This window comes from Pseudophryne corroboree, chromosome 3, assembly GCF_028390025.1.
Source record: "Pseudophryne corroboree isolate aPseCor3 chromosome 3, aPseCor3.hap2, whole genome shotgun sequence".
Taxonomy (NCBI): domain Eukaryota; kingdom Metazoa; phylum Chordata; class Amphibia; order Anura; family Myobatrachidae; genus Pseudophryne; species Pseudophryne corroboree.
In genome coordinates this window covers 191,408,130-191,425,095 of record NC_086446.1, presented here as the reverse complement: position 1 = coordinate 191,425,095, position 16,966 = coordinate 191,408,130, and the positions used below count along the sequence as shown (strand labels likewise).

Here is a 16,966-nt window from a genome sequence, read left to right as displayed (position 1 = left end):
GAATTCCAGGCAGGAGAGGACTCGTCAGACTTGCCAGTGACATGGCCTGCAGGACTATTGGCTTTCTTTCTAAGGAGGAAATTGACACTGAGGGAGTTGGTGGTGTGGTTTGCAGGAGCTTGGTTACAAGAGGAAGGGATTTAGTGGTCAGTGGACTGCTTTCGCTGTCACCCAAAGTTTTTGAACTTGTCAATGACTTCTGATGAATGCGCTTCAGGTGACGTATAAGGGAGGATGTTCCTAGGTGGTTAACGTCCTTACCCCTACTTATTACAGCTTGACAAAGGCAACACACGGCTTGACACCAGTTGTCCGCATTTCTGTTAAAATAATTCCACACCGAAGAGGTGATTTTTTTTTGTAATTTGACCAGGCATGTCAATGGCCATATTCGTCCCACGGACAACAGGTGTCTCCAGGGGTGCCTGACTTAAACAAACCACCTCACCATCAGAATCCTCCTTGTCAATTTCCTCCTCAGCGCCAGCAACACCCATATCCTCATCCTGGTGTACTTCAACAGTGACATCTTCAATTTGACTATCAGGAACTGGACTGCGGGTGCTACTTCCAGCACTTGCAGGGGGCGTGCAAATGGTGGAAGGCGACACCTCTTCCCGTCCAGTGTTGGGAAGGTCAGGCATCGCAACTGACACAATTGGACTCTCCTTGGGGATTTGTGATTTAGACGAACGTACAGTTCTTTGCTGTGCTTTTGCCAGCTTAAGTCTTTTAATTTTTCTACCGGGAGGATGAGTTCTTCCATCCTCATGTGAAGCTGAACCACTAGCCATGAACATAGGACAGGGCCTCAGCCGTTCCTTGCCACTACGTGTCGTAAATGGCATATTGGCAAGTTTACGCTTCTCATCAGATGCTTTTAATTTTGATTTTTGGGTCATTTTACTGAACTTTTGTTTTTTGGATTTTACATGCTCTCTACTATGACATTGGGCATCGGCCTTGGCAGACGACGTTGATGGCATTTCATCGTCTTGGCCATGACTAGTAGCAGCAGCTTCAGCACGAGGTGGAAGTGGATCTTGAACTTTCCCTATTTTACCCTCCACATTTTTGTTCTCCATTTTTTAATGTGTGGAATTATATGCCAGTAATATATCAATAGCAATGGCCTACTGTACCGTACTGCTACATATATATATATATATATATATATATATACACTGCTCAAAAAAATAAAGGGAACACTAAAATAACACATCCTAGATCTGAATGAATGAAATATTCTTATTAAATACTTTGTTCTTTACATAGTTGAATGTGCTGACAACAAAATCACACAAAAATTATCAATTGAAATCAAATTTATTAACCCATGGAGGTCTGGATTTGGAGTCACACTCAAAATTAAAGTGGAAAAACACACTACAGGCTGATCCAGCTTTGATGTAATGTCCTTAAAACAAGTCAAAATGAGGCTCAGTAGTGTGTGTCGCCTCCACGTGCCTGTATAACCTCCCTACAACCCACACAAGTGGCTCAGGTAGTGCAGCTCATCCAGGATGGCACATCAATACGAGCTGTGGCAAGAAGGTTTGCTGTGTCTGTCAGCGTAGTGTCCAGAGCATGGAGGCGCTACCAGGAGACAGGCCAGTACATCAGGAGACGTGGAGGAGGCCGTAGGAGGGCAACAACCCAGCAGCAGGACCGCTACCTCCGCCTTTGTGCAAAGAGGAACAGGAGGAGCACTGCCAGAGCCCTGCAAAATGACCTCCAGCAAGCCACAAATGTGCATGTGTCTACTCAAACGATCAGAAACAGACTCCATGAGGGTGGTATGAGGGCCCGACGTCCACAGGTGGGGGTTGTGCTTACAGCCCAACACCGTGCAGGACATTTGGCATTTGTCAGAGAACACCAAGATTGGCAAATTCGCCACTGGCGCCCTGTGCTCTTCACAGATGAAAGCAGGTTCTCACTGAGCACATGTGACAGACGTGACAGAGTTTGGAGACGCCAAGGAGAACGTTCTGCTGCTTGCAACATCCTCCAGCATGACCGATTTGGCAGTGGGTCAGTAATGGTGTGGGGTGGCATTTCTTTGGGGGGCCGCACAGCCCTCCATGTGCTCGCCAGAGGTAGCCTGACTGCCATTAGGTACCGAGATGAGATCCTCAGACCCCTTGTGAGACCATATGCCGATGCGGTTGGCCCTGGGTTACTCCTAATGCAAGACAATGCTAGACCTCATGTGGCTGGAGTGTGTCAGCAGTTCCTGCAAGACGAAGGCATTGATGCTATGGACTGGCCCACCTGTTCCCCAGACCTGAATCCAATTGAGCATATCTGGGACTTCATGTCTCGCTCCATCCACCAACGCCACGTTGCACAACAGACTGTCCAGGAGTTGGCGGATGCTTTAGTCCAGGTCTGAGAGGAGATCCCTCAGGAGACCATTCGCCACCTCATCAGGAGCATGCCCAGGCGTTGTAGGGAGGTCATACAGGCACGTGGAGGCCACACACACTACTGAGCCTCATTTTGACTTGTTTTAAGGACATTACATCAAAGTTGGATCAGCCTGTAGTGTTTTTTTCCACTTTAATTTTTAGTGTGACTCCAAATCCAGACCTCCATGGGTTAATAAATTTGATTTCCATTGATATTTTTTGTGCGATTTTCTTGTCAGCACATTCAACTATGTAAAGAACAAAGTATTTAATGAGAATACTTCATTCATTCAGATCTAGGATATGTTATTTTAGTGTTCCCTTTATTTTTTTGAGCAGTGTATATAATGGTGGTCAGCAAAATTCTGCACTGTCCTCCTACTATATACTGCGCACAACTACAATGCAACACAGATATGGATGGATAGTATACTTGACGACACAGAGGTAGAGCAATGGACTACTGTACCGTACTGCTATATATATATACTGGTGGTCAGCAAAATTCTGCACAGCCCTCCTACTATATAATGCGCACAACTACAATGCAGCACAGATATGGATAGTATACTTGACGACACAGAGGTAGAGCAGTGGACTACTGTACCGTAGTGCTATATATATATATATAATAAGAATTTACTTACCGATAATTCTATTTCTCGTAGTCCGTAGTGGATGCTGGGAACTCCGTAAGGACCATGGGAATAGCGGCTCCGCAGGAGACTGGGCACAAAAGTAAAAGCTTTCTGACTAGCTGGTGTGCACTGGCTCCTCCCCCTATGACCCTCCTCCAAGCCTCAGTTAGGATACTGTGCCCGGACGAGCGTACATAATAAGGAAGGATCTTGAATCCCGGGTAAGACTCATACCAGCCACACCAATCACACCGTACAACTTGTGATCTGAACCCAGTTAACAGTATGACAAACGTAGGAGCCTCTGAAAAGATGGCTCACAACAATAAACAACCCGATTTTTGTAACAATAACCATATACAAGTATTGCAGACAATCCGCACTTGGGATGGGCGCCCAGCATCCACTACGGACTACGAGAAATAGAATTATCGGTAAGTAAATTCTTATTTTCTCTGACGTCCTAGTGGATGCTGGGAACTCCGTAAGGACCATGGGGATTATACCAAAGCTCCCAAACGGGCGGGAGAGTGCGGATGACTCTGCAGCACCGAATGAGAGAACTCCAGGTCCTCCTCAGCCAGGGTATCAAATTTGTAAAATTTAGCAAACGTGTTTGCCCCTGACCAAGTAGCTGCTCGGCAAAGTTGTAAAGCCGAGACCCCTCGGGCAGCCGCCCAAGATGAGCCCACTTTCCTTGTGGAATGGGCTTTTACAGATTTTGGCTGTGGCAGGCCTGCCACAGAATGTGCAAGCTGAATTGTACTACAAATCCAACGAGCAATCGTCTGCTTAGAAGCAGGAGCACCCAGCTTGTTGGGTGCATACAGGATAAACAGCGAGTCAGATTTTCTGACTCCAGCCGTCCTGGAAACATATATTTTCAGGGCCCTGACTACGTCCAGCAACTTGGAGTCCTCCAAGTCCCTAGTAGCCGCAGGCACCACAATAGGCTGGTTCATGTGAAACGCTGAAACCACCTTAGGGAGAAATTGAGGGCGAGTCCTCAGTTCTGCCCTATCTGAATGAAAAATTAGGTAAGGGCTTTTATAGACAAAGCCGCCAATTCTGAGACACGCCTGGCTGAAGCCAGGGCTAACAGCATGACCACTTTCTAAGTGAGATATTTCAATTCCACAGTGGTGAGTGGTTCAAACCAATGTGATTTTAGGAGACTCAACACTACATTGAGATCCCAAGGTGCCACTGGAGGCACAAAAGGAGGCTGTATATGCAGTACCCCTTTGACAAACGTCTGAACTTCAGGCACTGAAGCCAGTTCTTTTTGGAAGAAGATCGACAGGGCCGAAATTTGAACCTTAATGGACCCTAATTTTAGGCCCATAGATAGTCCTGTTTGCAGGAAATGCAGGAAACGACCCAGTTGAAATTCCTCTGTAGGGGCCTTCTTGGCCTCACACCACGCAACATATTTTCGCCAAATGCGGTGATAATGTTTTGCGGTTACATCCTTCCTGGCCTTGACCAGGGTAGGGATGACTTCATCTGGAATGCCTTTTTCCTTCAGGATCCGGCGTTCAACCTCCATGCCGTCAAACGCAGCCGCGGTAAGTCTTGGAACAGACAAGGTCCCTGCTGGAGCAGGTCCTTCCTTAGAGGTAGAGGCCACGGGTCCTCTGTGAGCATCTCTTGAAGTTCCGGGTACCAAGTCCTTCTTGGCCAATCCGGAGCCACGAGTATAGTTCTTACTCCTCTCCGTCTTATAATTCTCAATACCTTGGGTATGAGAGGCAGAGGAGGGAACACATACACTGACTGGTACACCCACGGTGTTACCAGAGCGTCCACAGCTATTGCCTGAGGGTCCCTTGACCTGGCGCAATACCTGTCTAGTTTTTTGTTGAGGCGGGACGCCATCATGTCCACCTTTGGTTTTTCCCAACGGTTTACAATCATGTGGAAGACTTCTGGATGAAGTCCCCACTCTCCCGGGTGGAGGTCGTGTCTGCTGAGGAAGTCTGCTTCCCAGTTGTCCACTCCCGGAATGAACACTGCTGACAGTGCTATCACATGATTTTCCGCCCAGCGAAGAATCCTTGCAGCTTCTGCCATTGCCCTCCTGCTTCTTGTGCCGCCCTGTCTGTTTACGTGGGCGACTGCCGTGATGTTGTCCGATTGGATCAATACCGACTGACCCTGAAGCAGAGGCCTTGCTTGGCTTAGGGCATTGTAAATTGCCCTTAGTTCCAGGATATTTATGTGAAGAGACGTTTCCATGCTTGACCACAAGCCCTGGAAATTTCTTCCCTGTGTGACTGCTCCCCAGCCTCTCAGGCTGGCATCCGTGGTCACCAGAATCCAGTCCTGAATGCCGAATCTGCGGCCCTCTAGAAGATGAGCACTCTGCAACCACCACAGGAGAGACACCCTTGTCCTTGGAGATAGGGTTATCCACTGATGCATCTGAAGATGCGATCCGGACCATTTGTCCAGCAGATCCCACTGAAAAGTTCTTGCATGGAATCTTCCGAATGGAATCGCTTCGTAAGAAGCCACCATCTTTCCCAGGACCCTTGTGCATTGATGCACTGACACTTGTCCTGGTTTCAGGAGGTTCCTGACTAGCTCGGATAACTCCCTGGCCTTCTCCTCCGGGAGAAACACCTTTTTCTGGACTGTGTCCAGAATCATCCCTAGGAACAGTAGACGTGTTGTTGGAATCAGCTGCGATTTTGGAATATTTAGAATCCACCCGTGCTGACGTAGCACTACCTGAGATAGTGCTACTCCGACCTCTAACTGTTCCCTGGACCTTGCCCTTATCAGGAGATCGTCCAAGTAAGGGATAATTAAGACGCCTTTTCTTCGAAGAAGAATCATCATTTCGGCCAGTACCTTGGTAAAGACCCGTGGTGCCATGGACAATCCAAACGGCAGCGTCTGAAACTGATAATGACAGTTTTGTACCACAAACCTGAGGTACCCTTGGTGAGAAGGGTAGATTGGGACATGGAGATAAGCATCTTTGATGTCCAGAGACACCATATAGTCCCCTTCTTCCAGGTTCGCTATCACTGCTCTGAGTGACTCCATCTTGAACTTGAACCTTTTTATGTAAGTGTTCAATGATTTCAGATTTAAAATTGGTCTCACCGAGCCGTCCGGCTTCGGTACCACAAACAGCGTGGAGTAATACCCCTTTCCCTGTTGTAGGAGGGGTACCTTGATTATCACCTGCTGGGAATACAGCTTGTGAATAGCTTCCAATACTGCCTCCCTGTCGGAGGGAGACGTTGGTAGAGCAGACTTCAGGAACCGGCGAGGGGGAGACGTCTCGAATTCCAATTTGTACCCCTGTGATACTACCTGCAGGATCCAGGGGTCCACTTGCGAGTGAGCCCACTGCGCGTTGAAATTTTTGAGACGGCCCCCACCGTGCCTGAGTCCGCTTGTAAAGCCCCAGCGTCATGCTGAAGACTTGGCACAAGCGGGGGAGGGCTTCTGATCCTGGGAAGAGGCTGCCTGCTGCAGTCTTTTTCCCCTTCCTCTGCCCCGGGGCAGAAATGAGTGGCCTTTTGCCCGCTTGCCCTTATGGGGACGAAAGGACTGAGTTTGAAAAGACGGTGTCTTTTTCTGCTGAGAGGTGACCTGGGGTAAAAAGGTGGATTTCCCAGCCGTCGCCGTGGCCACCAGGTCTGACAGACCGACCCCAAATAACTCCTCCCCTTTATACGGCAAAACTTCCATATGCCGTTTGGAATCCGCATCACCTGACCACTGTCGTGTCCATAAACTTCTTCTGGCAGAAATGGACAACGCACTTACTCTTGATGCCAGGGTGCAAATATCCCTCTGTGCATCTCGCATATATAGTAATGCATCCTTTAAATGCTCTATAGTCAATAATATACTGTCCCTATCCAGGGTATCAATATTTTCAGTCAGGGAATCCGACCAAGCCACTCCAGCGCTGCACATCCAGACTGAGGCAATTGCTGGTCGTAGTATAACACCAGTATGTGTGTATATACCTTTTAGGATATTTTCCAGCTTTCTATCAGCTGGTTCCTTGAGGGCGGCCGTATCAGGAGACGGTAACGCCACTTGTTTTGATAAGCGTGTGAGCGCCTTATCTACCCTAGGGGGTGTTTCCCAACGCGCCCTAACCTCTGGCGGGAAAGGGTATAATGCCAATAATTTATTAGAAATCAGCAGTTTTTTATCGGGGGAAACCCACGCTTTGTCACACACCTCATTTAATTCATCTGATTCAGGAAAAACTATGGGTAGTTTTTTCACACCCCACATAATACCCCTTTTTGTGGTACTTGTAGTATCAGAAATGTTCAAAGCCTCCTTCATTGCCGTGATCATGTAACGTGTGGCCCTACTGGACATTACGTTTGTCTCGTCACCGTCGACACTAGAGTCAGTATCCGTGTCTGGGTCTGTGTCGACCATCTGAGGTAACGGGCGCTTTAGAGCCCCTGACGGTGTTTGAGACGCCTGGACAGGCACTAACTGATTTGCCGGCTGTCTCATGTCGTCAACAGTTTTTTGCAAAGTGCTGACACTGTCACGTAATTCCTTCCATACTACCATCCAGTCAGGTGTCGACTCCCTAGGGGGTGACATCACTATTACAGGCAATTGCTCCGCCTCCACATCATTTTCCTCCTCATACATGTCGACACAATCGTACCGACACACAGCACACACACAGGGAATGCTCTGATAGAGGACAGGACCCCACGAGCCCTTTGGGGAGACAGAGGGAGAGTTTGCCAGCACACACCAGAGCGCTATATATATGCAGGGATAACCTTATATAAGTGTTTCTCCCTTCTATAGCTGCTGTATATGTATTTTCTGCCAATTAGTGCCCCCCCTCTCTTGTTTTACCCTGATTCTGTAGCAGGACTGCAGGGGAGAGTCAGGGAGCCGTCCTTCCAGCGGAGCTGTGAGGGAAAATGGCGCTTGTGTGCTGAGGAGATAGGCTCCGCCCCCTTTTCGGCGGCCTTTTCTCCCGCTTTTTTTAGGAAAACTGGCAGGGGTTAAATGCATCCATATAGCCCAGGAGCTATATGTGATGCATTTCTTTAGCCATATAAGGTTTAAAACATGTTTCATTGCGTCTCAGGGCGCTCCCCCCCAGCGCCCTGCACCCTCAGTGACCGGAGTGTGAAGTGTGCTGAGAGCAATGGCGCACAGCTGCAGTGCTGTGCGCTACCTTATTGAAGACAGGAACGTCTTCTGCCGCCGATTTCTCCGGACCTCTTCGCTCTTCTGGCTCTGTAAGGGGGCCGGCGGCGCGGCTCCGGGACCCATCCAGGCTGAACCTGTGATCGTCCCTCTGGAGCTAATGTCCAGTAGCCAAGAAGCCCAATCCACTCTGCATGCAGGTGAGTTCGCTTCTTCTCCCCTTAGTCCCACGATGCAGTGAGCCTGTTGCCAGCAGGTCTCACTGAAAATAAAAAACCTATTTAAAACTTTTACTCTAAGCAGCTCTGGAGAGCTACCTAGCATGCACCCTTCTCGGCCGGGCACAAAAATCTAACTGAGGCTTGGAGGAGGGTCATAGGGGGAGGAGCCAGTGCACACCAGCTAGTCAGAAAGCTTTTACTTTTGTGCCCAGTCTCCTGCGGAGCCGCTATTCCCATGGTCCTTACGGAGTTCCCAGCATCCACTAGGACGTCAGAGATATATATATATATATATATATATATATATATATATACTGGTGATCAGCAAAATTCTGCACTGTCCTCCTACTATATACTGCGCACAACTACAATGCAGCACAGATATGGATGGATAGTATACTTGACGACACAAAGGTAGAGCAATGGACTACTGTACCATACTGCTATATATAAATATACACACTGGTGGTCAGCAAAATTCTGCACTGTCCTCCTACTATATATTGCGCACAACTACAATGCAGCACAGATATGGATGGATAGTATACTTGACGACACAGAGGTAGAGCAATGGACTACTGTACCGTACTGCTATATATATACTGGTGGTCAGCAAAATTCTGCACTGTCCTCCTACTATATACTGCGCACAACTACAATGCAGCACAGATATGGATGGATAGTATACTTGACGACACAGAGGTAGAGCAATGGACTACTGTACCGTACTGCTATATATATATATATACTGGTGGTCAGCAAAATTCTGCACTGTCCTCCTACTATATACTGCGCACAACTACAATGCAGCACAGATATGGATAGTATACTTGACGACACAGAGGTAGAGCAGTGGACTACTGTACCGTACTGCTATATATATATATACTGGTGGTCAGCAAAATTCTGCACTGTCCTCCTACTATATACTGCGCACAACTACAATGCAGCACAGATATGGATGGATAGTATACTTGACGACACAGAGGTAGAGCAATGGACTACTGTACCGTAATGCTATATATATATTGGTGGTCAGCAAAATTCTGCACTGTCCTCCTACTATATACTGCGCACAACTACAATGCAGCACAGATATGGACAGTATACTTGACGACACAGAGGTAGAGCAATGGACTACTGTACCGTACTGCTATATATATACTGGTGGTCAGCAAAATTCCGCACTGTCGTCCTACTATATACTGCGCACAACTACAATGCAGCACAGATATGGATGGATAGTATACTTGACGACACAGAGGTAGAGCAATGGACTACTGTACCGTACTGCTATATATATACTGGTGGTCAGCAAAATTCTGCACTGTCGTCCTACTATATACTGTGCACAACTACAATGCAGCACAGATATGGATGGATAGTATACTTGACGACACAAAGGTAGAGCAATGGACTACTGTATCATACTGCTATATATATACTGGTGGTCAGCAAAATTCTGCACTGTCCTCCTACTATATACTGCGCACAACTACAATGCAGCACAGATATGGATGGATAGTATACTTGACGACACAGAGGTAGAGCAATGGACTACTGTACCGTACTGCTATATATATACTGGTGGTCAGCAAAATTCTGCACTGTCCTCCTACTATATACTACAATGCAGCACAGATATGGAGCGTTTTCAGGCAGAGAACGTAGATATTTGCAGCACACTGAGCACAGATAGTTGCAGCACACTGAGCACAGATATTTACAGCACACTGAACACAGAAACTGAGAGAACGCAGCCACGTCCTCTCGCTATCATCTCCAATGCACGAGTGAAAATGGCGGCGACGCGCGCCTCTTTATATGCAATACGAATCTCGCGAGAATACGACAGCGGGATGATGACGTTCGGGCGCGTTCGTGTTAACCGAGCAAGGCGGGAAGATCCGAGGCTGCCTCGGAACCGTGTAAAATGGGTGAAGTTCGGGGGGGTTCGGATCTCGAGGAACTGAACCCGCTCATCTCTAGTGTGTATATTTGCCACTTTAAAAAAAAAAAAAAGTGACAGCTCGCACAAAGTCTCGCACTCCCTGCTTCTCACAGGCTATTACATTACCCCCCTGATGTCCAAGCTTCAGGAAATGTGCTGCCACTGATTTATCATAAATTCAAGGTCACTCTGCGCTTATTGATATTTTACCTCAGGCTTTGAAATGAGTGAAATCACATGTGTATATTTAAAAAATATATAGTTAATATACAAATCACTTTGAACAATGCACAAATAGAATCAAGGCGCCTTATAAAATTCGATCAAGTATAATATTACCATACAGATAAAATTATCTATCCCTATATTAGATGAATAAAAATAATCAGAAATCAATAATGTTCCAAATATTAGCAAAATGAACCTAATTGGATTTTCATATGGAGGTGGATCAATACAGTCACTGGACCGAATCAGTCTTTTACCAACCACTTCTTCGTAATAACCGCAATATATGCAAGTGATATACTATGTGGCCACGTTCTTATATTTGCTTATAACTGAAATGCTATAAGTCCTGATGCAGTTTCTTTAATAGGTATACTCAGAGGTACTTGGCCTGTCGGCTATAGTGGAAGCAACAGAGTGTCAGTCTTCCGTACCAGTGGTTACCCTGTTCAGAGTGTATTCACAAAACTGATAAGGCAAATGCCAATATCCTAATAGCAAGCTCACCATCCAATTTTGCTAATAGGTGAGTCCGGCTGTAGACATCCTGTGCTGAATTGGAAAGTTGTGTTTTTGAAAAATCTCCAAAAATGAGTGAAACGCGTTAGTAAGACACCGGTGACATTGCCATCAACAGCTGTGGACATCTCCAAACAGGCATTACATTGAGCGGCAGATTCCAGCCTTTATACAGCGTTATTTGGAATCTGCAGCGGCACGTCTAGCTTGGAGGACGGAGACGTCCGACGCCTCCTAGCCGTCACTTTCCAATTCAGCACAGGATATCTACAGCCGGACTCACCTATTAGCAAAATTGGATGGTGAGCTTGCTATTAGGATATTGGCATTTGCCTTATTAGTTTTGTGAATACACTCTGAACAGGGTAACCACTGGTACGGGAGACTGACACTCTGTTGCTTCCACTATAGCCGACAGGCCAAGTACCTCTGAGTATACCTATTAAAGAAACTGCATCAGGACTTATATCATTTCAGTTATATGCAAATATAAGAACGTGGCCACATAGTATATCACTTGCATATATTGCGGTTATTACGAAGTGGTGGTTGATAAAAGGCTGATTCGGTCCAGTGACTGTATTGATCCACCTCCATCCAATTAGGTTCATTTCACTAATATTTGGAACATTATTGATTTCTGATTATTTTTATTCACCTAATATAGGGATAGATAATTTTATCTGTATGGTAATATTATACTTGATCGGATTTTATAAGGCGCCTTGATTCTATTTGTGCATTGTTCAAAGTGATTTGTATATTAAATATATATTTTTTAAATATACACATGTGAGGTAAAAATAAGATTTTACTTACCGATAAATCTATTTCTCATAGTCCGTAGTGGATGCTGGGGACTCCGTCAGGACCATGGGGAATAGCTGCTCCGCAGGAGACAGGGCACAAAAGCAAGCTTTTAGGATCACATGGTGTGTACTGGCTCCTCCCCCTATGACCCTCCTCCAAGCCTCAGTTAGGTACTGTGCCCGGACGAGCGTACACAATAAGGAAGGATCTTGAATCCCGGGTAAGACTCATACCAGCCACACCAATCACACCGTACAACTTGTGATTTGAACCCAGTTAACAGTATGATAACAATGAAGTAGCCTCTAAAAAAGATGGCTCACAACAATAATAACCCGATTTTTTTGTAACAATAACTATGGCCCTCATTCCGAGTTGTTCGCTCGCAAGGCGATTATAGCAGAGTTACACACGCTAAGCCGCCGCCTACTGGGAGTGAATCTAAACATCTTAAATGTGCGACCGATGTATTCGCAATATTGCGATCAAAACCGAGTTAGCAGTTTCTGAGTAACTCCAGACTTACTCTGCCTGTGCGATCAATTCAGTGCTTTTCGGTCCCGGCTGACGTCATAAACACACCCAGCGTTCGCCCAAGCACTCCCACCGTTTCTCCAGACACGCCTGCGTTTTTTCCGGAAACGGTAGCGTTTCCTGCCACACGCCCCTAAAACGCCGTACATCCGCCCAGTAACACCCATTTCCTGTCAATCACAATGCGTTCTCCGGAGCGACGAAAAAGCCGTGAGTAAAATTACTTTCTTCTTAGTAAAGTTACTTGACGCATGCGCAGTGCGAACATTACGCATGCGCACTAAGAGAATTCTCACTGCGATGCGATGAAAAATACCGAGCGAACAACTCGGAATGAGGGCCTATGTACAAGTAATGCAGACAATCCGCACTTGGGATGGGCGCCCAGCATCCACTACGGACTATGAGAAATAGATTTATCGGTAAGTAAAATCTTATTTTCTCTAACGTCCTAGTGGATGCTGGGGACTCCGTCAGGACCATGGGGATTATACCAAAGCTCCCAAACGGGCGGGAGAGTGCGGATGACTCTGCAGCACCGAATGAGAGAACTCCAGGTCCTCCTCAGCCAGGGTATCAAATTTGTAGAATTTAGCAAACGTGTTTGCCCCTGACCAAGTAGCTGCTCGGCAAAGTTGTAAAGCCGAGACCCCTCGGGCAGCCGCCCAAGATGAGCCCACCTTCCTTGTGGAATGGGCATTTACAGAATTTGGCTGTGGCAGGCCTGCCACAGAATGTGCAAGCTGAATTGTACTACAAATCCAACGAGCAATAGTCTGCTTAGAAGCAGGAGCACCCAGCTTTTTGGGTGCCTACAATATAAACAGCAAGTCAGACTTTCTGACTCCAGCCGTCCCGGAATTATATATATATATATATATTTTCAGGGCCCTGACAACGTCTAGCAACTTGGAGTCCTCCAAGTCCCTAGTAGCCGCAGGCACCACAATAGGTTGTTTCAGGTGAAACGCTGACACCACCTTAGGAAGAAACTGGGGACGAGTCCGCAGTTCTGCCCTGTCCGAATGGAAAATCAAATATGGGCTTTTGTAAGACAAAGCCGCCAATTTTGACAATCGCCTGGCCGAGGCCAGGGCCAACAGCATGGTCACTTTCCATGTGAGATATTTCAAATCCACAGATTTGAGTGGTTCAAACCAATATGATTTGAGGAATCCCAACACTACGTTGAGATCCCACGGTGCCACTGGAGGCACACAAGGGCTGTATATGCAATACTCCCTTGACAAACGTCTGGACTTCAGGAACTGAAGCCAATTCTTTCTGGAAGAAAATCTATAGGGCCGAAACTTGAACCTTAATGGACCCCAATTTGAGGCTCATAGACACTCCTGTTTGCAGGAAGTGCAGAAATCGACCTAGTTGAAATTTTTTCGTGGGGCCCTCCTGGCCTCACCCATGCAACATATTTTTACCACATGTGGTGATAACGTTGTGTGGTCACCTCCTTCCTGGCTTTGACCAGGGTAGGTATGACCTCTTCCGGAATGCCTTTTCCCTTAGGATCCGGCGTTCAAACCGCCATGCCGTCAAACGCAGTCGCGGTAAGTCTTGGAACAGACAAGGTCCCTGCTGGAGCAGGTCCTTTCTTAAAGGCCGATGCCACGGTTCCTCTTGGAACAGACATGGTACTTGCTGAAAGCAAATCCCTTCTTAGCTCCCGAGGCCATTAGTCCTCTGTGAGCATCTCTTGAAGTTCCGGTTACCAAGTCCCTCTTGGCCAATCCGGAGCCACGAGTATAGTTCTTACTCCTCTATGTCTTATAATTCTCAATACCTTGGTTATGAGAAGCAGAGAAGGGAACACATACACCGACTGTTACACCCACGGTGTTACCAGGACGTCCACAGCTATCGCCTGAAGGTCTCGTGACCTGGCGCAATACCTGTCCCATTTTTTTGTTCGGGCGGGACGCCATCATGTCCACCTTTGGTCTTTCCCAACGGTTCACAATCATGCGGAAAACTTCCCGATGAAGTTCCCACTCTCCCGGGTGGAGGTCGTGCCTGCTGAGGAAGTCTGCTTCCCAGTCGTCCACTCCCGGAATGAACACTGCTGACAGTGCTATCACATGATTTTCCGCCTAGCGAAAAATCCTTGCAGTTTTGCCACTGCCCTCCTGCTTCTTGTGCCGCCCTTTCTGTTTACGTGGGCGACTGCCGTGATGTTATCCCACTGGATCAATACCGGCTGACCTTGAAGCAGAGGTCTTGCTAAGCTTAGAGCATTATAAATTTGCTCTTAGCTCCAGTATATTTATGTGGAGAGAATTCTCCAGACTTGTGTGACTGCTCCCCAGCCTCTCAGGCTGGCCTCCGTGGTCACGAGCATCCAATCCTGAATGCCGAATCTGCGGCCCTCTAGAAGATGAGCACTCTGTAATCACCACAGGAGAGACACCCTTGTCCTTGGATATAGGGTTATCCGCTGATGCATCTGAAGATGCGATCCGGACCATTTGTCCAGCAGATCCCACTGAAGAGTTCTTGCGTGAAATCTGCCGAATGGAAGCGCTTCGTAATAAGCCACCATTTTTACCAGGACTCTTGTGCAATGATGCACTGACACTTTTCCTGGTTTTAGGAGGATCCCGATTAGCTCGGATAACTCCCTGGCTTTCTCCTCTGGGAGAAACACCTTTTCCTGGACTGTGTCCAGAATCATCCCTAGGACCAGCAGACGTGTCGTCGGAACAACTGCGGTTTTGGAATATTTAGAATCCACCCGTGCTGTCGTAGAACTACTTGAGATAGTGCTACTCCGACCTTCAACTGTTCTCTGGACCTTGTTCTTATCAGGAGGTCGTCCATTTCCTTTGAAGACGAATCCTCCTTTCGGTCATTACCTTGGTAAGGACCCGGGGTGCCTTGGACAATCCAACGGCATCGTCTTGAAACTGATAGTGACAGTTCTGTACCACGAACCTGAGGTACCCTTGGTGAGAAAAGGCAAATTTTGGGACATGGAGGTAAGCATCCCTGATGTCCCGGGACACCATATAGTCCCCTTGTTCTTTGCTATCACTGCTCTGAGTGACTCCATCTGGATTTGAACCCTTGTAAGTGTTCAAATTTTTCAGATTTAGAATAGGTCTCACCTAGCCTTCAGTACCACCATATAGTGTGGAGTAATACCCCTTTCCTTGTTGTCGGAGGGGTAAATTTATTATCACCTGCTGGGAATACAGCTTGTGAATTGTTTTCAATACTGCCTCCCTGTCGGAGGGAGACATTGGTACAGCAGACTACAGGAACCTGCGAGGGGGGAAACCTCTCGACATTCCAATCTGTACCCCTTGGATACTACTTGTAGGATCCAGGGGTCCTGTACGGTCCCAGCGTCATGCTGAGAACTTGGTAGAAGCGGTGGAGGGCTTCTGTTCCTGGGAATGGGCTGCCTGCTGCAGTCTTCTTCCCTTTCCTCTATCCCTGGGCAGATATGACTCTTATAGGGACGAAAGGACTGAGGCTGAAAAGACGGTGTCTTTTTCTGCAGAGATGTGACTTAGGGTAAAAAACGGTGGATTTTCCAGCAGTTGCCCTGGCCACCAGGTCCCATGGACCGACCCCAAATAACTCCTCCCCTTTATACGGCAATACATCTTTGTGCCGTTTGGAATCTGCATCACCTGACCACTGTCGTGTCCATAAACATCTTCTTGCAGATATGGACATCGCATTTACTCTTGATGCCAGAGTGCAAATATCCCTCTGCGCATCTCGCATATATAGAAATGCATCCTTTAAATGCTCTATAGTCAATAAAATACTGTCCCTGTCAAAGGTATCAATATTTTTAGTCAGGGAATCCGACCAAGCCACCTCAGCTCTGCACATCCAGGTTGAGGCGATCGCTGGTCGCAGTATAACACCAGCATGTGTGTGTATACTTTTTAGGATATTTTTCAGCCTCCTATCAGCTGGCTCCTTAAGTACGGCCCTATCCGTAGATGGTACCGCCACTTGTTCTGATAAGCGTGTGAGCGCCTTATCCACCCTGAGGGGTGTTTCCCACCGCGCCTTAACTTCTGGCGGGAAAGGGTATACCGCCAATAATTTTCTATCGGGGGAAACCCACGCATCATCACACACTTCATTTAATTTATCTGATTCAGGAAAAACTACAGGTAGTTTTTTCACCTCACACATAATACCCTTTTTTGTGGTACTTGGAGTATCAGAAATATGTAACACCTCCTTCATTGCCCTTAACGTGTGGCCCTAAAAGAAAATACGTTTGTTTCTTCACCGTCGACACTGAAATCAGTGTCCGTGTCTGGGTCTGTGTCGACCGACTGAGGTAAATGGGCATTTTACAGCCCCTGACGGTGTTTGAGACGCCTGGACAGATACTAATTTGTTCGCCGGCCCTCTCATGTCGTCAACCGGCTTGCAGCGTGTTGACATTGTCACGTAATTTCCATAAATAAGCCATCCATTCCGGTGTCGACTCCCTAGAGAGTGACATCA

At 47.1% G+C, this 16,966-nt stretch overlaps 1 protein-coding gene across 3 annotated transcripts in view; it reads right to left on the bottom strand.

The window, feature by feature from the left end:
- LOC135055093 (heparan-alpha-glucosaminide N-acetyltransferase-like) overlaps nt 1–16,966 on the bottom strand; it is a 1,318,407-nt gene that overhangs the window by 869,401 nt on the left and 432,040 nt on the right. The gene's annotated exons all lie outside the window — the stretch shown is intronic.